Source organism: Macrobrachium rosenbergii, chromosome 59 (assembly GCF_040412425.1).
Source record: "Macrobrachium rosenbergii isolate ZJJX-2024 chromosome 59, ASM4041242v1, whole genome shotgun sequence".
NCBI classification, from domain to species: domain Eukaryota; kingdom Metazoa; phylum Arthropoda; class Malacostraca; order Decapoda; family Palaemonidae; genus Macrobrachium; species Macrobrachium rosenbergii.
In genome coordinates, this window is record NC_089799.1 from 6,207,230 (window position 1) to 6,222,707 (window position 15,478).

Consider the following 15,478-nt stretch of genomic DNA (forward strand, 5'->3'; position numbering starts at 1 on the left):
TTTTCTTATTTAATATGAGTGACAACACTTATATCAGGAGACAGATAAAGACTGAAATCAATCGTGATTTAATGAAAGCCAACAAAATATATTAACAGCAGTTACTGTAACATTTTCAGAAAAAGACTGAAATCCGTCTTAATTGTAATGATAGTCAGCAAACTAATTAACTGCAGTTACTGTAACATTTTCTCTGTGCATATTTCTGGACATTGTAAGTAAGCAAGCAAGCTATTGCATAAATATTGACGACGTCAGGATCATTCAGAAATGAACGTACATGACCATGAGTTCTACTCTTCGTGTTCATATTGAGAGTATATAACGCTGACTGACCCAACTTCATCTTTTCGTGGAGAGAGAGAGAGAGAGAGAGAGAGAGAGAGAGAGAGAGAGAGAGAGAGAGAGAGAGAGAGGTTGGTTTGCAACTAACCACATCGAACTAACCAGGTACTTCATTACTATTACACAGAGTACAATTTCTTGTTTTGCAAAACGCATATCATCACATTTAAGATTCATTGAGACATCGTGTGTTTGTAGAATGTAGGAGCGTTCAGATTTTGAAAATTCGTCCCAAAGTAATGACGTTATAATGGTTTATGTCATCGGCGTGTAATTGTTTGGATTGCAATTCTCCCGAGGCAAGATGGCGTCAGCTTTGTCCGTCACTGGCCAGTAGCTAAGTAGCATCGTGTCACTTGTATATTATTTAGCTCCGTGCTTGATGACCTCTAATGAAGAGGCTAATAATTTTTTGGAGAATGGTCAAATTACTAAGCAGTCAAGCGAAACTATACTCCGACTATAGGCTTTCGTGCCCGTAGGTGGATAGTGCCGTCAGTGCACCTCATTCGGTGCACTGTAGGCATTACTTAAGGTTCTATGCAGTCTCCCTTCGTCCTCTAGCTGCAACCCCTTACATTCCTTTTACTGTGCCTCCTTTCATATTCTCTTTCTTCCATCTTACTTTCACTCACTCCTAACGTTTGATTCTTAGTGCAACTGCGACGTTTTCCTCCTGTTACACCTTTCAAACCTTCTTACTGTCAATTTCCGTTTCAGTGCTGAATGACCGCATAGGTCCCAGTACTTGGCCTTTGACCTACATCCTATATTCTATCTGTACTCTCTATAGGCTATCGTATTAGTCATGCGGCAGGTTAAATTTTAAATGCTTAAATTTACTGTTGCCCACTTACTTGGTGAATATTTTTGCAAAGACATCCATGATCAGTGTTCTCAGCCCTATTTGGATGTGGGCGCAGCAAAGCCTGGGTCGAGAACATCGCGTCCCCAACCAAGGTTTTATTGTTCTTTGACAAGAATTTGGTTAATACTGTCAAACTTAACCAACCAACTCTGAAGCAGATACTATCGTCTGATGTTACCCTTTAATGAACAAAATTATCAGTCAGAATTTATCTCTAGCCTCCTTATTAATTTTTTTTTATGGTCCGCATGACTGCTTTTGAATGGGTATCAGCAATGGAGGTGGGAGTTGGGGGTAAGGGACATAACTTCTGAACCAGGGGCCGGGCAGGGGTTGGGGTATGTACCATTAATGTACTCCCGCAAAAAGGACATTGTTTCAATTGGCAGACGTATACATTCCTTTGGGATTAGATGTTTCCGTTTGTTTTTCTTTTTTCTTGAAGTAGATTAAAACAGACAAGGTCGTGTAAGTCTGAGGCCAATCATTTCTATTATCTCCGAAGACAGTGTCAACATCTCACTTTTTCCTATGACCAGAGAAAGTTGGAAATGCAGCAAATGCCTGCGGAGATTTCTTTGAACTTCTTTTAGTGGATGCCGTTGTATTATATATAGTTTTCTGTGGAAATCCTTTCGAGAATGCTTTGATCTTTTGTGAGAGGATGCAAAAGAGAGAGCATGTAGACATTGACTGCTAGTTTATTAAGTTGTTGTTGTTTTACATTTAGCTGGCTTTGTGCCAGCACGGGCTCTTGCTCCTAGAGCAGCCCGTAACTCTATGTTGATGATGAGTCTGTGAGATGGGTAGGTTAATGAAAACTTTATTATGATACATGAAAGTGACTTTGGTGGGGGTGAATTTTGAAATGAAAAGATTTAACAGGCAAGGTTGCAACCTCTTTGAACCCTAAGGTACCCATCAGATGAGGATAAAAGTACGATAGCAGTGAGTGTTGGCTAGTGGGAGAGGCCAACAGATGGGAAAAAGAAGAATTGAGTAGTAGGCACAGGTAGCTAGTATGCTAGTTCGTGGTGATCTAAAGGTTTATTAAGGGAAGCAGGCCGCTTATAAAGCGGCGTGCGGACGTCAGTACAGACATACAAGGACCTGTATGTCAGTACAGACATACAGGGGACCCGAGGTCAATTGTTCTCAATGTGAAACAGGACAGGTAAATACAGATAACGTGACAAATAAAAATTAACAGATTAGACACAACAATGTCTGACACATGTACAATACAAAAGGGCACAAAAGAGTAAGTAATAAATGCACATTTACATAAATAAAACCTGGCTAGGTATCCCGACCTAAGGTCACGGGAAAAGGCACTGTAGAAAACGGAAGGTTCACTAGAGAAAACCCGTTGAGAGGGGGCTTTACACTTTTAATGGATCCCGTGTTATGACCGTTGCAGTGTATATATAGTTTTCTGTAAAAACCTTCTGGTATCTACACTAGGATTTTAGTCGGTCTTAGCGTTTTTGTTATATTAATTGTGGCTATATATACTAGGGTAACTAAGTTAAGTATGTAACTGCTGAAATATGTTTTGGTAAGGTTGACGTCGTAGGATGTATTATTATAGTTTACCAAGAATACGTTTTCTATTACCACCAATCCCGCTCACTAAAGAAAAAGTAGCCTATAATTAGAGCGGGGACCTAGCCATTTTTCACTGAACGTTGACAATATTTTATGACATCGCAAATCACTTGTATTCAGAAACTATTCCAGATCAACTTAACGTACAAACATCGATGATGATTTTCATTTGATATAGATGATGAAATTAATAAAATATTTTTTTGGCATCTGTAAGCTTTATTCCCCCATAGCCGGCTATTGGGCAACAATAATAATTGAACTAGAAGTTATAAAATACCAGAACTCATAATATCTAAGAGCTGTGCGACGCCAGCTAATGGAAATTTAGACAATGCACTATAATAGGTGTTCAGAAAAAGCATTACCCCATGCTTAGGTTGTAGACTTGGTGCTATGTTACTGCTAATCTGTATTTTATAATCGTGTATTATTAAGAATAAGAAGAAAATCTATACCAGCTGGAACATCATAGGTAGCCTATACATCCCGGAACCCTCATTCAATGTAACTATGAATCTAGTAATACGGTTGATATGCATGTGTTATGATATATACTATAAAACACTGAAGGTTTTCGCCTTGCTTTTATCCGGTGACGCAGAAACCCGTCATGGTCTTTTTTATGATGCTGTGTAGGCTATGCTTTTGCTTAACGACAGGTTTACATTTTTTTATGTTCATTGAAGGGTATAGTGATCACTGTTACATTTGCCAGATAACATCCAACAATATTTGATAAACATGCTAAACCTATTAGCTTAAAATTTCATTTTAGATAAGCCTGCTTTATATTTTTTCTCCCGAATTGGAACGTTGAAAAATTTGGGAACAAATGTTTTGCAAGGTTTTATAAGTGAATTATTATTATTATTATTATTATTATTATTATTATTATTATTATTATTATTATTATTATTATTATTATTATTATTATTATTATTCAGAAGATGAACCCTATTCATAAGGAACAAGCCCACAGGGCCACTGACTTGAAATTCAAGCTTCCTTAGAATATGTATTCACTTGAAAGAAATAACAGAAGGTAATAAGAAATACAGAAAGAAGAGATAAGTTATTAAAAAATGAAAAATTAAATTAATAAATAAATAGGTAGAAATGTAAGAAATGATATAACAAAAATGGGGTGGAGTCTGCTTCACAACATTAAACCAAATTCACAAAAGTATTTACAATATTGTTGCTGACACTTACACTTAAATGTTACAAAAAACGAGGGACAACATAGGATCAAAGGCAGTAAGTCAACAGTAAGGGGTCTGCTGATAAAGATGGGCTGACAAACGTTTGCCAGCGACATCCTCAAAGATAAGCCGCCAAAAAGATTCAGCCCTTGCATGATATCCAGACGGTTGATTTATACAGAATATAATGCATTTAGTGCATTTCTGTTAAAATAATGCTTTGCTGAAAAACAGACTCAGGGTCAGTTCCTCATTGGACGGATTGGTATCGTTCTCGGCTAGCAGTCTGCTGGGCCCGCGTTCGATTCTCCGACCGGCCAATGAAGAATTAGAGAACTTTATTTCTGGTGATAGAAATTCATTTCTCGTTATAATGTGGTTCGGATTTCACAATAAGCTGTAGGTCCCGTTGCTAGGTAACCAGTTGGTTCTTAGCCACGTAAAATAAATCTAATCCTTCGGGCCAGACCTAGGAGAGCTGTTAATCAGCTCAGTGGTCTGGTTAAATTAAGGTATACTTAATAGGGTAAAAAAAAGGAAGCTGGATCACAGCATGGAATTCAACTAGGACCCAAAAATAATCAAGTCAGATAAGTAACATTTTGAAACTGCCATACAACAAACAAATGATAAAAATTTTATTTTATGACGCAATAAAAACAATCTTCGTGCCAAAGGCTACTTTGTTACAGGCGTGGAAAGAAGTTGCAATGACAAATGATAGATTTAGCACGGTTAGGTACAACTCTGGCTCTCTTGCGATAAACATTATAATTTAGGCAGAATGCTCTACCTCACTAATTAGGGAAAATTGCACGATATCAACTTGCTCTTTGTAAGTAGGTTAATTTTAAGTGGTTACTAACCTTCGAAATGTGGTTGACTTGTGTTCAGTACTGTCATTGAAATATGATTCGTCCCTGTGTTAACTAAGATGCAAAGAGATTTTTATATTAAAATATAAGATATACCAGCAAAGAGATTTTATAGCAAAGTATCATATACATCATCTAGTTAGGTTTCCATGGGCGATAAAGTTCAATCGCAAATCCAGACAGCTACTTTAAAAATCCCCTAGAGGTCTGTTTCCCGGTTTTTGTATTGCGATCTCTTGCTTAACATGAAGATGCTTCCCCGGCCTCGGAGGACGAGGTGAGAGAAAGACCCATGAGAGGGCAAAGGTGAAACTGACAGCGCTTTAAAGGCATCTTGGAAGGGCTTTCACTCCCGTGACTGTTAGTCCAGGCCCTGGCAATAAGACCCGTAGGAACTTTTGGGTGGACTGTTTTTCTTCAAATCATGTTAGGGCAAACGTAAAGAAAGGAAAAAATCTTGCGTAGACATCTGGTAATCCGGCCATAAGCTCTCTAGGCTATATTTTGTTCCTAAAAATTATGCATAGGCGCTAGCGTATAATTTCCAATTATTATATTGTCTTTTTAATCCAGGTACACCATTTTCTATTGATTTTTAGATTGCTTACAGTGTTTCTTTTAAAATGAGATAACTTTATAGTAAAAAATGTGTAAAAGTAGAAACTAAAAAGTTTACTGAATTTAGTAATAAGATTTTAGGAGATATATGAAACCTAGGGGCTAGAAAACTAAGAAAATCAAGTTCACTGCTACTAGATCTAAATGACTGTGCAGTTAGGTGCTAGCTACAGGTGACAGTGAGGAATCATATGAAAAACAGGTCCATATTTTATGGACATTTTATTATATAAAAGCATATCCGATTTTAATAGTACAAAATTTATGTAATAGGCTAATCATTACAATATGCAGGTTTAATCTTCTTTTCAGATTGAATGAATATGATGGAAGGCATCAGTGAACTAGTTGGCTTACAACTGCGAAGTGAAAAAGGAAATTCAGAAGATGTTGACCTGTCAAAATGCATTACATTCCAGAAGCATGGAAAAGAGAAAACAACTACTACAGAAGAAGGATGAAAACAAATCCATAAGGGAACTGAAATACGACAAGATGACGTTTTAGCTCGCATACCTCTCCTTGACCAAGATTCTGCATTTGTATATCATTGTTCAAATTCATGCTATGAGTCTTACACACTGAAAAAAAATTACTTAAAATAAAAAGAAAATATGAAGCAAAACAGCAAGCTGATTCAGAAGACATCCCTCTCCAAGATTCTACAGAGACACCAGGAAAGAAACTAAGAGGGGACTCATCTCTGCGTAATCAACCATCACCCAAAGTAAGTCCCGCCACTCTTCCATGTATTGTTTGTGGAAAACAGAAGCACAATAATGTAGTTGAAAAATATCGGATTCGTGAGACAGCTCGAGCTAAAACCTTTCTTGCTGCTACTCTATTTTTCTTAGATGATGTATACATAAGAACGTGTGATTTGCAAGATGAAACTGCTGCGTTTGGGGCAGATATTTACTACCACAAGCTCTGTCTTGAAGCGTATCTCCAAAGAATATAGGAAACAGAGTAAGCAACATGCTAGGACAACTAGGCAAACTAAAAGCAAAATCATCGAAAATGTTCAACCAATACTTCAAGATATACTGGATCGTGGCTGTGGTGTAGCTCTTAGTGAAATTCTTGATTATTGTAACCAGCAGTATACAGAACAATGCCTTACAAACAAGGAAGTAAAATTATACCTGATAAACTTATTTGGTGACAATATCCAATTTTGTAAATCACCACAACAAAATCAAGCCCAGCTTGTTTACTCATCAAATCTCACTCTTGATCAAGTGGCAAACAAACTACGTTCAGTTGATTGTATCAAGGGAACTGCAAAAATGATTAGACAGTCACTCTTGGAAACAGATTTTAGCCTAGATGATGAGTTTGGTGATGGAAATCAGCTCGAAAAGTCACGGCAAACAACTGCAATCCCACACCCACTGATTGAATTTTTGTGTGAGTTATTGCAATTGAATAAAGTTAATACACTGTCTTCCATTATAAACTGGAACAGGAAAACAGATATAAATTCATATGAAGATGATGAATGTGATGAAACAAAGGGTGATGAGTACGAAGATATCTTTGGAAAAACAGAAACTGCATTAATGTGCAGAATCAGAGTCCTTTTTCAGGTATTATTTTACAACGTTCAAAAGGGGAAGAAAAAGACTCCTTTTCATTTAATGACAGGACATTCTATCCACGAGAAGTGTAAAAGCTGGCAGTTGATAACTTTATTCAATAAGGCTGGTTTGTCAGTAAGTTACAATGAAATTATGAAATCTCGTCGTAACCATGCTCAATATACCGCAAAAGAATGCTCAGAGAGCCTTGCTCTTCCCAGTCATTTTACTAAAACCAGCTTCACTATAGGGGCTATGAATAGTTTTGGCCATGAAGAAGCAAGTCTTTCAGGTCTGCAGGGAACACATGATACTGTTATGGTCTTATTTCAAGAAGCTCCCGACAAAATTCCTTGTAAAGCAAAGCTGTCATCAGCAATGGACTATAAACTTGGTAATCCCACATTTCATTTACTACCATGTCAACAGATTAGAAGATACTGTAAACCAACATCACCTGTTGCCCTTCCACCAAATTTCAAAGTCTCTGAACACTCAAATATTTCATCTTGCGATGAAATCACAAAAGAAGAGACAGTTGTAAGCATGTTGCAGGCAATTGGTGGTTTGACATGCCAAACTACTTTCACTTGGCCTGGCATTCATGCTATTATATCTGAGGCAAATGTTCCAATGAAGCAAGTAGGTTTTCTTCCAATATTACCTTACCCAGTCACAGCATATGACAGTGTTTATTCATGCATGAAGAACTTTTAAGGCCTCCTTTTAAATCTCGATCAATAAGACTTGCCAGTCGCTTGTGATGAGGGTGTTTTCCACATAGCAGCAGAAATTCAACTGGCTACAAATAAATTCTCTGACCTTTTACTGTTGCTAGGATCCTTCCATATGACTAAAATACTACTTGCATGTATAGGGAAATATCTAATTGGTAGTGGGTTAGAAAATGTCCTTATTGAAAACCATGTGTTTGGTGTGAAGGTAACAGAGAGTGTTTTGAAAGGCAGTAACTGTGAGGTCTGTAAAGGGAATGTTCATGCTTGCAGAGGTGATAGAAAGGCTTAAATGGAAAGCTTTTTTGAGTACTCATGGGGATGAAGCAGACGTTGCTGCAGTGGTTGGTGATGTAATCAGTGTAATGAAAAACTCAAACACAGAAGATGCTCAATGCAAATTCCAACATTGCATCAGAAGAAACATTGAAATCATTACATATTTTCACAGAGGAACGGGTTCAGACTTCAGATCAGTGTAAATATCTTGAAGGATTCTTGTACCTGAGAAGTCTTTTGAAAAATCTAATTCGAGCAGACGGAGAAGGGGACTGGGATCTTTATCTGCAAACTTTGTAGAATGTCCCTCTACTATTTCTAATTTTTGACAGAGCTAATTATTTGGGATGGGGTTCTCTGTTCTTTGAACAAATGCTTACTTTGGAGGCCAATCACCCTGAAGTTTATGAATAATTCAAGAAAGGCCACTTTGCTGTTCGGAGAACGCAAGGAAAGTTCAGTGCTGTAGGTACTGACATGGCCCTTGAACAAACGATAAACCGATCTCAGAAATCAAGTGGAGGAATGATTGGCCAAACAAAAAGGAAAGAGTATATTGCTGAATGGGAACTCTCTTATCACGAGATCCTCCCCAGAGAAAAAAGTTTCAAGAGCTCCGCAATGTTACACCGGTAGACTATGAACTAATCATGCATCATGAGTTAACAGGCACTCTCAGATGGAAAATGGAATCCAATAGCCAACAGATGCTCTTGTATGTTGAAAGTAGAGAAAACCCTTACCTTAGAACAGGCGAAAAAAGGCTTCACAACATTCTCACTAACAAGTGTTTTCAGACTTAAATGCCCAGAAATTACTAAATTTTTTGATGACAGCACAAGAAGCATTCGACATGTATCGAGAGGAAAGGTTTTTAAGCAAGAATATACCAATTTCAGAAACTATACATCAGCAAAAGCTTCCCACTTTTTCAACTATATCTCGACCGTAATCAAGGATGAGGAGAAAACGCAAACTGTGAAAAATGCTATAAGAGATCATTTGTTGGCTCATAGGAAAGTTGGCATTGCAAAAGAAAGAGGAATTGACATGGCACAAATTCTTACTCATGATATTTTACCGTCATCCTTATTTGATGAGAATGGTGCAACTACCAAGACTACGAAATCTGCACTCATGTCCGAACTGACAAAGAAACTCGAACCTAAAGACCAATTTCGAAAAAGAAGATATTCTGAAAACCACCGTAATTATAGATGTTATGAATCAGTTTCGTAAGTTGCCACTTAAAAGTAAGAACACATTTGAAGACCTTTTTAAAAACCTTGATAGCAATGTTGATTATGTTTTTGATAGTTACCTTGAATGCTCTATCAAAAGTAGTGAAAGGGAAAGACGATCATTTGTGGAACCAGTGCCATTGACTTCCATCAGTATTACTACAAAACTTCCTGTGCAGATGAAGCGGTTTTGGGCATCAAGTAACAAAAAAGTCTCGATTGAAGAAGCCTTTATTAACTATATGAAAACTGTAGGAATCAATCGACAATGGGAAACTATCCTAAGTGGTATGGTTTTGGAAAGCGGAGTAATAGCAGCATCAGTAATAAAGGATGGGTCCATCATGGAGCTCCATGATTCACTTGCAGTGAATGTACAGTAGAAGAAGCTGACTTGCGTTTTATTCCTCATGTTTTCCATGCAGTCAAACAAGGAAAGCAACGTGTTATTGTGCTTTCTAACGACACAGATGTTTTTGCTATTCTTATTCATTTCTATAGATCATCTTAATGATAATGGACTCTCTGAACTTTGGATGAGAAAATCTGCATCAGATATCATACAAATTCACACTCTTGTTGGTAAGTTAGGTACTATTAAACATGTTCTTTTGGCTGCTCATTTTATTACGGGATCAGACGTGACAAGCAGGATAGGCACTAAGCTTTCTGCCCTCAAGGCTCAACCAGAGAAATACCTGTCTAAATTTTGTCAACGTCTTCCTCCCACTACCCAATCCTTCAAGCTTGCCGAGGAATACCTTGTGAAGGCTTTAGAACCGAAGTCAAAGTGCAAAACTTTAGATGATCTCCGATATGAAAAGATGGCCCAATCCAAACTTCTAAATATACAAAATCTGCCTTGCACAAGCACTTCTTTGCAAGGTCACCTGAGACGATAATTGTACGTGATATACGCATGCATCACAGAGCTTAACGTAGTTGAACCATTAGATCCATTGGAATTTGGATGGAAAGTCAGTGACCTTGATTCATCTCTTATTCCTGATTCTTGCATCAGTGAGACGCCTGAAGATATGATTATTACCTGCTCTTGCAAGTTCTGTCATACTCAACGATGCAGTTGCCGAAGAAACAATTTTTTTGTACGACTTATTGCAAATGCAAAATATCTTGTGACAATTATGATCACTTGTAAATTTTTGTAAGAGTTGTTATATTAGAACATATGCATTATAATAAGTTTTTTCTTTTATAAATTAATCAAGATTCAATGGTCACACCATTATGAATATATATTCATACTCAAATCTAATAAAAATATATAATCATTAATTTCTGTTAATTTCAGCATGTTGTTGCTACAAAGAAAAACCAAGTTTTGATTACCTTTTGCAAAAGTGGAATACTCAGCATCAATCTATATTTAGTTTTCACTAGAAATATGATTATTTGAATGTATATATGAATTTTGAACTGCCTATAATTCCTGTTACAGTAAAGACTAGATTTTTATGTAAATCAGCAAATCCTATTAGACAATACTGTGCTACTATAAAGTTAAGATTATATTGTAAACATGGCTACTACTGTAAAATTTTGAAGATTTTGATCACTAATTTTCTAAATAAAAATAAAAGATAAAATAGAATTTCAATAATTACCACACCCAAAACAATCTCAGATAAACAAAATGGTTTCAGACAATTAAATAATTGATAACCGAAAGAAATTTCATGGCCAGTTTGCAAAATACGTAGTGAAAACAAAATATTAGAAAAATTCTAAAAGAGTTAACACGCCTAACTTTAAAAAAAACGAAAAGGGGTTATAAAAAGTTTATGACCGGTTTGCCAGATGTCTACCCAAGATTTTTACCTTCCTTTAAGTGTGCCCTAATGGGATCAGAAGAAAAACCTAGTCCACCTCAAAATTCCTACGGGACCTATAGCCAGGGCCTGTATTATGTAGCTATATTCGTTATATATCAGTATTTTGTCGTAAAATCCAAAACATCTAGTTGGTTTACTCGGTTACTCTTTATTACTTTAAGGCAGGTAGATTGATAGATAGATAGATAGATAGATAGATAGATAGATAGATAGATAGATAGATAGATAGAATATAGGATTTAAGCCTAAGGCCAAGCGCTGGGACCTGTGAGGTCATTCAGCGATGAAAAGGAAATTGACAGTAAGAAGGGTTGATAGGTGTAACAGTTTGGAAAACCTCGCAGTTGCACTATGAAATAATTGTTGGGGAGGGTGGAAAGTCAGATGGAAGAAAGAGAATATGATCGGAGGTGCAGTAAAAGGAATGAAAGAGGTTGCAGTTAGGGGCCTTAGGGACGCTGCAAAGACCCTTAAGTAATGCCTACAGTACATCACGTGAGGTGCACTGACGGTACTACTACCCTACGGGATTTTTTTTTCACTTTATATTTGTGTTTAGTTTAATGTGCTGCTAAAGATAACAATTTTGCGCTCAGATCTCGATCTTTCTTAATCCCGTTATTCCTATTAAACTACTGTATATCTAACATTGCCATTCCTTTGGTGTTTTCGTTTATGACAGATGTACTTTAGGGAATATCTATCGAACCTAGGTATCTGTCTCGTCTAATAAAATGCACAAAGATAAATATATTACTTCTTGTGACTTCTTGGTATAAGTAGGTTTGAAAAATGTAGTTGTAGAGTTTTCTAAAGGAATGAAAAAGGAACAGGAGAAGGGAAATAAGCATATACAAGAATCTGAAGTGACTAAAATTGATACAAAATATTAATAGTTGACACATGGATTTACTGTCATTACCTTTTACCATAAACTACAATTAAAAAAAATTTTTTTAATGTTAAAAATAATCATATACTGCGATTAAAAAGATTTAAAAAATGTTAAAAATAATAATTTAGGAAAAGAGGCATATCTTAATATTTTTTTTTTCATTGTTAAGACTAATAATTTAAAAAGAGATATATAATCATAGGAAGGGATTTATACAAGTGTATGAAAATAATATTCTAAAGGAAAAGGAAACCAGTGTCAGTTACAGATTCCAGGCAGCTTTCAGTCGAAGCATAGAATTCAGTACTGTGATATGACACAACGGCTTCAAAATCAGTACCATAGAATCAGTATGAGAGCACCCTATAGAAATTTCGATTAACTCTCTATGAAAGCGTTTAAAGCTCGGTGAAAAACAGGCCACGAACGAGGAAATAACACTGGCCAGAGGAAGGACAAGGAAGGAAAAGATTCGTTCGCCGGAAGTCGTGAAGAGAGAGAGAGAGAGAGAGAGAGAGAGAGAGAGAGAGAGAGAGAGAGAAAGAATAAATAATGATAAAAAAAAAAATCGCAGAGTAATGGAACTGGCATTTGGGCTTAGTCAGAGGGAGTGAGTGTGTGTGTGTGTGTGTGTGTGTGTGGGGGGAGGCGGGAGGGGGGAAGCCGAATTAAATAATGCGCTTACGATGAGCTTGTGGGAAGCGAGGAAAACAACGGAGTGGCGTCACACGAGAAGTGGTTTCCGAAAACCCTTCTCGTCTGAAGAGTGTAGGAATTGGGGATGTCAAGCAGGCTTCAGATAAAGAAAGGAAGATGATGGGGGTGATGGAGATGGAGGGAGGGAGGGAAAGCGAAGGGAGGATAGGAAGGAGGAGGAGGAGGTAACTTGGGAGTCGACGCAGTAGAGCCTCTGGAAGTGAGGAGGAGTAAATTTCGGGGTTTGGGAGGATGGGGAAAGAGGGGTTCCTCCTCCGCCAGGAGGAGAAGGAAGGGGAGCTCGATATGGGAGGGGCCGTGGCTGGGGACTTAGGGCCGGTTGGGGAGGCGAGGAGCTGGGGGAAGGTGGGGGGGCTGTCACGGCACCACCAAAGCCCTCCACCGGATCTCAGTTGGTGAGCGGAGTTTGACCGGGAGTGGTACTGGCTAATCGTAGTACGCCGGATCCCAACGTCCCTCGAACGGAACGCTCAAAAAAAAAAAAAAAAGCTCCGAAGTCGCTTCTTCCAATAACGTCCTTAAGTATTATAGTTGTCCTCCTCCTCCTCCTCCTCCTCCTCCTCACAGCGCAGGAAAAGGAGAGGAGAGTCCTTCAGAAGGTCTTCTTCCCTCGTAGATGTTTTCGAAACTGGACGTGGTATATCCGTAGGATACGACAGACGAATCTGTACGACTATCGCACCACCACCACCCTCTGCTGATTCGACGGGGTCTCGTTTTGTCCAGCTGTTTTCGCGCTCATGTTGTTCACTGCAGTCCTTTTTAACGAGATAAGCGAAGTGCTGCTCTTACCCGTATTGTAGATGTGCAAGTGTTGGAGATTCGGTATCTGCACAAAGTATGTATTTTCGTTATATACTTTTAGCGTAGGTTGCTAAGAGAGAGAGAGAGAGAGAGAGGCCGAATTTTTATTTTCGTATAGCTCAGTATTGTTCCAGTCGCTAGATTATCAACTCATCACTCTTCAGGTGTTACAAATATTATAGTCCATCTCGTCGGATATGAAACCTACAAAAGTACTATAATCGCCAGGGACTTCACAGTCGTGTCCTTAAAAGGTACTCGAAAGCACAAGCATACCCAAAAACTGCAGTTAGTTACCACAAGCAGAGCGACTGCAGTCACGAAGGTCAAGAAATCAGTTCCAGACGTCTTCTGTCTAAGACAACTTACACTGATTTTTGCTCGAAAAGGTAGGACAAAAGGACTCTTGCTTGCTTGCTTGCTTGCTTGCTGTGAACCTCCTCCACCCGTCCGTCCCCTGCCCTCTGGAACCCTCCCCCGCCTCTCTCTCTCTCTCTCTCTCTCTCTCTCTCTCTCTCTCTCTCTCTCTCTCTCTCTCTCTACCCCACCCTCCTCCCACCCTCTATGACGTTCCTTTTTTTTCTACTCCCGCTCCCTGTGCCATTCATTAGTCTGTCTTGAAGGATATTAAGAGATTATCACATAATTCATTGTGACTTTCCATGGTCTCCTCCTTTGTGGAATTATCCCGTCATTTCCCGTCTATGTTGTTACATTATCCAGCTAATGAGTATGTTGGGGTATGCTGTATGCAATACATATTAGTGAAGTCCTTCTGTCGTGTCTATTTTTTTATGCCTCCAAGGACAATATGTTTTGTGGGAGGGAGCCATTAGCAAATAGACATTTCCGGCGTATTGTTCGTGTCCCTTACATGTAGAAAAACGACACAAATCCATCTTTTTGCTTTTTTTTTTTATTCAGAATATCAACTCAAGGACCTGATTCTTTTTATTAAAGAGTTATTGTGTCGCGGAAAAAAAAAATTACACGCCTCTTAGGAATGATAAATATAGGTTTCACTTTTTCTTTGTCCGCACTTGAGAAAGTATTTCGTAATAAGATGACAGAAAAATATGGTAGGGAATCGTTAGGCAAAAAAAAAAAAAAAATAAATGACAGAATGAATTATAGGAACAGTTTTTCTTCTAACTGTTGAAATGTCGTCCTTTGTCGAAAGGGCTTTATCTGATAATTAATCTCTGCGTGTTATTTTTCACTTTCTAAATACTTTGTGCCGAGGCTTCTATAGCTCCAGTTATATACAGTATATATATACATATATATATATAATATATATATATATATATATATATAAATATATATATATATATATATATTATACATATATATATATATATATATAAACTGTATATACACACACATATATATATAAAACTGTACACACAATTGTTCTGTGCATTAATGCAATTACTAACAGGACCTCACTGAATCTGGAATAAATGTCTCCGCTAGATACCATCCAGTTTCAATGAGGTCCTGTTAGTAATATATATATATATATATATATATATATATATATATATATATATATATATATATATATATATATATATATATATATATATATATATATATATATATATATATATATATATAAACTTACCAGTGACATCTGAACCTGGTTAGGGTACCGTAACGCTATAAAAACTAGTTTTATTTTTTGAAGGGAGTGTGAACTCGAGGTTCAGTCGATTTTTGCCCTCTTCGGTGTATCTGTACTTCAAAAGATAGCACTATTGCTCTCAAATCGGAAGGTTTTATAATTCTCTCCAGTTCCAAAGATCTTTCTAGTCGAAATGTATCTGTCGGTCCCTCTAAGATCTCCCTCTTGG

The 15,478-nt window shown here is 37.5% G+C and overlaps 1 protein-coding gene across 25 annotated transcripts in view; it reads left to right on the forward strand.

The window, feature by feature from the left end:
• LOC136837694 (sodium/potassium/calcium exchanger Nckx30C-like) overlaps positions 1-15,478 on the forward strand; it is a 537,491-nt gene that overhangs the window by 51,984 nt on the left and 470,029 nt on the right. For 5 of the 25 annotated variants that reach the window (XM_067102590.1, XM_067102589.1, XM_067102581.1 and 2 more), the window contains exon 1: positions 13,210-14,011. The exons of 6 other annotated variants lie outside the window; for them this stretch is intronic. The gene's annotated coding sequence lies outside the window, so the exon portion shown is untranslated. Of the gene's footprint in view, positions 1-13,208; positions 14,012-15,478 lie in introns of those variants that run through there. 14 more of the 25 variants (XM_067102569.1, XM_067102576.1, XM_067102578.1 and 11 more) reach the window with 8 other exon arrangements.